This window comes from Podarcis raffonei, chromosome 2, assembly GCF_027172205.1.
Source record: "Podarcis raffonei isolate rPodRaf1 chromosome 2, rPodRaf1.pri, whole genome shotgun sequence".
NCBI classification, from domain to species: Eukaryota; Metazoa; Chordata; class Lepidosauria; order Squamata; family Lacertidae; genus Podarcis; species Podarcis raffonei.
Genome location: NC_070603.1, coordinates 16482581 through 16489766, shown reverse-complemented (window position 1 = coordinate 16489766; position 7186 = coordinate 16482581).

Genomic DNA, 7186 nt, shown 5'->3' with positions numbered 1-7186 from the left:
TTTTAGGGGGAAAGTAGTAAGTGGACTCGTAGGGTTGCCATATGTCTGCTTTTTCAGGGGTTAAACAAAAGCATTGCCGCTAAGCATAGCAGCAATTTGCTTAGCTATTTCCCCTGTTGAACTTCCAAGATGAGACATGAATCCCAAATTCATAAGGCATGATTCACTCTGAAAAGATTCACACAAGCAGTGGGGGAGTCCTCTAAACTTGGTAGTCGTTGAAAGCAGTTAGAAGTTCTTTTCAATTAATAAATAGAGAGCAAGGGGAAGGGATCCCTTAATTATTATTTTTTAATGATAAGCACGTGAATCCACCCCATGGAGCAAGCAAGCGCGCGCGCGCACACACACACACACACACACACACACACACACACACACACACAGAGTCTCTCCCCACAGCCCATAGCTGTCAACTTACAGATTTGAAAATAAGGGGCCAGCAGCCTCGAAAATAAGGGATCAGCAGCCAAAATAAGGGATTTTAGACAAGCAGATGAAATACGAAGTTAAAAGGGACCAGATAATTTGGGAGAGCAGCGCTGGTTTTTAGCCCTTCGTTTCCAGAGGTTGCTGCTCAAGACACCAGCTGATGAAACACTGCAATTAAATAACTACAAGCAGCAACCACTTTTTGCGCAAAACGAAGTCCAAGCTACGAAGATGCTGCTGCAGTTCTGTATCTTTTCTCTCGTGCTCCATCTGCAGCTCTCAATTCCATCAGGTGGGGCGGGAGGAAGGGGGGGGAAATAGCGCCCGAAGTAAAGCCGCAGATCAGACCATCTATGCTAGTCTACCACTACAAATCTGTGGGAGAAGAGCTTGCGGTCCTTCCTCCGCTTTCCCCCTCTATGGTTAGCCCTTGAACACCTGCCCGTGCCTCCTCCTCCTCACTCTGAACTGCTTTCTCTATGGTTGCCCTCGCTCTCCTCTCAAGGCTCCTCAGCAATTCATAGGCTGCACCAGGCTGCCCATCTCATCTGGGTCCTTCAGCGGCGCAACCACAGTACGGCCTAGCGGGAGAGGTGGCAGCGGCAAAGGGCAGAGGGGAGGCCCCAGGCAGAGAAGCTCAGTTTGGCGGCCATGAGGAGGATGGCGGCAGAAGGGCTCAAGGCTCCAGCCAGTCCCAGCGGGAAGGGGCTCCCGGGGGCAGGTGAGAGGAGGCCGGAGGGGGGCAGGCTGGGCAGCCAAGCAACACAGTTGGAGCCTCCCTCCTCCCTGGCCGGCAGGGAGGGAGGGATAGGAGCTGCTTCCTTTGAAACCCAGGAAATTTAAGGAACATCATCAATAAGGGACAGCAGCGGGACACGGCGCTGGGATAAGGGAGTTTCCCACCAAATAAGGGACAGTTGACAGCTATGCCACAGCTCCCTCCAATCGCAAGAGCCCTAAGAAACTGTGTCAGAGTTTTGTGCCCAATCCCAGCTCACTTGCCACCCAGAAACTCTTTCACAGGTTTCCCCACTGCCAGCATGCAGGCACAAACCGAGGCAGGATGATCCATGGCTTTCACTGGGCAATTTACAAGATAAGCGAGTCCCTGGCAGGGGGTGGTGCTGTGGACCCCCTGGGTGTGTTCCATGGACACCCCGGGGTCCCCAAACCCCCAACTGGGAACCACTGGTCCAATATTTTACACAGAGTGCATCACACTGGCTTTCTGAAAACTGCCATCTTGCAGTCAGATCCACTTTTTCAGTATGAAAATAACATTTAAGACTTCAGATAACTTTTCTTAATCTATCTCAATCGCTCACACACAAAGTTGGTCACCTGTCCACCTCTACCTGTGAAAATGCAGCTGGGAAAGTACCTTTAGAACAGATTCCGGTTTGTGGGCATATGTAGCAGGCAGAGGAGTAGATGGACTGTCACGCACTAATAGGATGACTTGCCTTGGATTCAACCCTCCATGTGAAATTTAAAAAGGTATAATAAACAGCCTCTCCACAGTGACTCTCAGCCTGCTATCTACCCCATCTGTGAGTCTGCTGAGCAGTAGTGTGACTTCACCTACGATTCACACAGGACCCGTTGCCTCCAGCAAGCCATACTTTGTTCGTTTCGCAAGAGCTTTGTTTCCCGACCTACAGGAAATTCCACCTCTGAGGCAGAGCACAAGGAATTTGCTTCTTAAAGAGGTCAAAAGTTAAAGGCTCTGTCTGTCAAGGCAGGCTGACAAATGAAGTGACTAAGGCCTATTGTAGCTCTGACATAGTAGGACAGTCGGAGCTCAGCTCAGCAGAAAGAAGGAGCCACAGGCCCAGTCGTATTCAGGTTGAAGCTGCTTTCAGCACCAAAAGGGAAATGCCTAGTTTTCCTGGGTCCACATCTCATAAACTCTGGAATATTTTTGTCACTTGCATTTCTCAGCTTTTCTTCAGGGCTGGCTGAAGGGTTTTCATTCCCCCAGGCAAATTATGGCCTACCATTAAAGGTGGCATTTGGACCACCAAACGTTGGAGAGAGCCATTTGCAGCTATCTGATGTCGCTTCTGAGTGAATCGGATGACGTCGGGTTTTTGGCAAAACCCATTGTACCGCGGATGAGGGTGTCAAGGGCTCGTTTTACGGCCTACTTGGGTTAAACCACAGAGCCTAGGACTTGCTGATCAAAAGGTCGGCAGTTTGAATCCCTGCGACGGGGTGAGCTCCCATTGCTCGGTCCCTGCTCCTGCCAACCTAGCAGTTCGAAAGCACGTCAAAGTGCAAGTAGATAAATAGGTACCATTCTGGTGGGAAGGTAAACGGCATTTCCGTGTGCTGTTCTGGTTCGCCAGAAGTGGCTTAGTCATGCTGGCCACATGACACAGAAGCTGTACGCCGGCTCCCTCAGCCAATAAAGCGAGATGAGCGCCGCAACCCCAGAGTTGGCCACGACTGGACCTAATGGTCAGGGGTCCCTTTACCTTTATAAAATGTGGGGTTTGCACTGCCAAATGTTGCAGGGTTTAATTTGCAGGGGTTTGACACCACTTTCGAGTGAATCTGACGATGTTGGGTTTTTGGTGAAACCGTGACCTCACAGGTTAGGGCGCTGAGGGCTCATTTTATGGCTTACCATGAAACATGGGGTTTGCACCGTCAAATGTTACAGGGCCCGTTTTCCTGGCATTTGGCACCGCTTGGGAGTAAATTTGCAGATGTCATGTTTTTGCCGAAACTGTTAGAGCTCTAGCGGCTCATTTTATGGGGCACCGTGAAATGTAGGGTTTTCACTGCTAAAGGGTGCAGGGGGCCTTTTGCGAGGTTTTGGCTCCACTTGGAATGAATCGAATGAAATGTATTCTATGAAACTTTGACCCCGCAGGTTCAGGTGCCGAAGGTTCATTTTGTGTGCCGTCGTGATTCATGAGGTTTTCACTGCCCAAGGGTGATTTGGAATGAATCAGGCAAATTTGAGTCCTTGGGGGTGAGGTGAGAATCCGTGTTTTAGCATCTTTAGCATCAACATACAGTGGTACCTCAGGTTACATACGCTTCAGGTTACATATGCTTCAGGTTACAGACTCCGCTAACCCAGAAATAGTGCTTCAGGTTAAGAACTTTGCTTCAGGATGAGAACAGAAATCGTGCTCCCGTGGTGCAGCGACAGCAGGAGGCCCCATTAGCTAAAGTGGTGCTTCAGGTTAAGCACAGTTTCAGGTTAAGTACGGACCTCCGGAACGAATTAAGTACTTAACCTGAGGTACCACTGTAGTGTGATATCCAACTGAGTCGTATTCAGAGTAGACCTAATGAGATCAATGGACTTAATTCTGATTATATCCGCGAGTCTTCTCTGAGTATGCCTTAGTAGTTGGATATCAGCCATACTCAGTTTCTCTCTAACCTCAGCATTTAGTTCTGTAAGCTACTCTGGAAAGTTTCTGAATTAACGAACCTGCACCCCCCAAAAAAGCTGGATGCCATTGTATGAGTAGGTTTGTCGGTCAGAACTCCTCATGCTAAGCATACACCTATTTATGTTCAAATGCAACAACCGCTTGAAAAAGTGTGTGAATTTCTTCTCCACCTGAAGCAGTAAGCTGGACTTGTTCTTTAGAGCACCTCAGGTCCCAAGCAGATGGTATTAACATTTTTTTAAAAAAGTAGACAATCCTGTTCATAAATCAATTGAGGTATGTCCAAAGCCCCAAATATGACAATTTATTTCACTAATATTATCACTGAAGAGCCTCATACCTGTTCTCTTCAGACATAGCAAACTACCATAGACTAGAACCCAAAGAGGGTTTGAGTTTCCAAACGTAACAAGCAACCATAGTTTAGAGATGTTTATCCAGTCTGGTTTGCTGTCCTCTTAAGTGCTCAAAAGACCACCCCTCTCTATGAGGTCTACAAGTTGCTTTCAGGTTTTGACGTGCCTCTATTTCAATATATTATGATGTTGCTATACAGTGGTACCTCGGGTTACATACGCTTCAGGTTACATACGCTTCAGGTTACAGACTCCGCTAACCCAGAAATAGTACCTCGGGTTAAGAACTTTGCTTCAGGATGAGAACAGAAATCGTGTTCTGGCGGCGTGGCAGCAGCGGGAGGCCCCATTAGCTAAAGTGGTGCTTCAGGTTAAGAACAGTTTCAGGTTAAGAACGGACCTCCAGAATGAATTAAGTACTTAACCCGAGATACCACTGTATTTCAAAAAGTCTCCCCAGCCCAGCTCTCAAAATGCAAAATGCAACCCAGCTCTCAAAATGCATTTCTTTGCACTGCTTTGGTTCGCCAGAAGCGGCTTAGTCATGTTGGCCACATGACCCGGAAGCTATACGCCAGATCCCTCGGCCAGTAAAGCGAGATGAGCGCCGCAACCCCAGAGTCGGTCACAACTGGACCTAATGGTCAGGGGTCCCTTTACTTTTACCTTTACTGAAATGCCTAGCTACACAAAACCTAATTACAGCCCGTTCTGGACCCTTTTTTGGTTTGCGGTATCTGCTGCAAAGGTACTTGTGATAAAGGACTTCAATCTAATAAAAGCCAAGAATACTGCCCCTTGTTAAGCCTGTGCCTTTGCTATTATTGCAATGGGCTTACACTCGCTACATGCCACTGCGGTTTTGCCCTTGAACACCGAGGAAGTTTTATAAGCCCTGCACATAGCAACAAGACACCAGAATGCCAGGTGACACCAAATCGCTCCAACAACTTTCCCACTGCAAAGCGGATTCAGCCGGTCCCCCTACCCAAACAACACCATCATTCAGGGCAATAATAATATTTGTTAGGTCAACAAAGCAACATGCAATCTGAGAGAAGAGAGAAGAAGAGTTTTGGATTTGATATCCCGCCTTTCACTCCCTTTAAGGAGTCTCAAAGCGGCTAACATTCTCCTTTCCCTTCCTCCCCCACAACAAACACTCTGTGAGGTGAGTGGGGCTGAGAGACTTCAGAGAAGTGTGACTGGCCCAAGGTCACCCAGCAGCTGCATGTGGAGGAGCGGAGACGCGAACCCGGTTCCCCAGATTACAAGACTACAGCTCTTAACCACTACACCACACTGGTGTGCCCCATTGTTTGAATTAGGGGGAAAGAGGAAGGAGGTCCCTTAATGCTAGATGGGTGGGGTATAAATATGTTGTTGTTCTTGTTCTTGTTGTTTGCTGGTTTCCCCCAGTTATCTGGTTGGTCACTGTGAAAACAGGATGCTGGACTACATAGGCCATTGGCTTGATCCAGCAGACTCTTATGTTTTTAATGAAACCCATTAGTGTCTCTATCCAATCTTAGCTGAAGCAGCCTCCTAATAATCACTGTTTTTAAAAGACTCCTTTTGTGGGGGCACTGCAAGAGGTGAAGGTATGGCCATCTTTACCATATGTGCCGCCAGGGTGGAAAGATCCGCCAAGCACCCCCAAATTTAGTTTGTCACACCCAAATTAACTTTTATCAAGCTTTTTTTCGGAGGGGGGAATTGCTCACCTGTAACAGCGAAGTAGCGGGGAAAAACTGCTTTTGTTTCCTGACTCGTCGGGAATATTTGACGCTACAGAGTAACAGAGGCTTTTCACTGCCGCCGATCAAGAGGTATACATTTGGTGCCAACCAGAATTTGGCGCCCGGGTACCCCGCACCCCTTGCACCCTCGGATAAAGACGGCCCTGGGTAACGGGGGCGAGATAATTCTTCTCTCCCCCTTTAATTTAAACATAATCCCTTAGAGTGCTGTGAGAAGGGTCCTGGTGTGTAAAAACCTAGTAATCCAGTTTCTTGGGGTAGGAAAAATGTCTTGGTTCATATCTGGAGTATCTTCACCAATAACATTTTGTGTTGCTCAGGGTTAACTAGGGATAACCAGTCAACACTCCCCAACAAAACGAAACAAAAACCCTGTCATTGTTAAATACTGTCTAGATGCATCCTTATTTTACAACCTTACTGTTAGGTTGTGGGCGAACATAGCAGACGACACAGCGATTTCGCCAGAGCAGCTCTTTATTTGTAAGCTGGACAGAACTGAACCGCAAACAGCTCAGCCGGCCTGCTTTTATAGGCAGCCGGCTGTCAACATTGTAGCAACAACAACCCAGGGTTTCCGGCCTAAAATAACTGACGTGGACCTGAGTGAAAACTATCTACAGTATCCCCCTGCTGGCCCAGGGTGAGAACTTCAGTACATAACACTTACTCTCTCCTGGACAGCTCAGTTGGTGAGAACGTGGTGCTAATAACACCAAGGTTGCAAGTTCGATCCCCGTATGGGACAGCTGCAGGCTCCTGCATTGCAGGGACTAGATGACCGTATGGGTCACTTCCAGTTCTACAGACCTGTGATTTAAAGCATATGGCTTCCTGCAAAGAATCATGGGAACTGTTGTGTATTAAAGGTGCTGGGAAATAAAGTTCTGTGATGGATATATTACAATTCCCAGGATGATTTGAGGGGAAACCATGTACAGTTGTACCTCGGAAGTCAAACGCCTTGCAAGTTGAAGGTTTTGGCTCCCGAACGCCGCAAACCCAGAAGTGAATGTTCCAGTTTGCGAATGTTCTTTGGAACCTGAATGTCCGATGTAGGTTCCACGGGTTCCGATTGGCCACAGGAGCTTCCTGCAGCCAATCAGAAGCAGCGCCTTTGTTTCCAAACGTTTTGGAAGTCGAACAGACTTCCGGAACGGATTCCATTTGACTTCCAAGGTACGACTGTACTTTAAATGTTTGGTGTGGATTTGACCTATGGTGC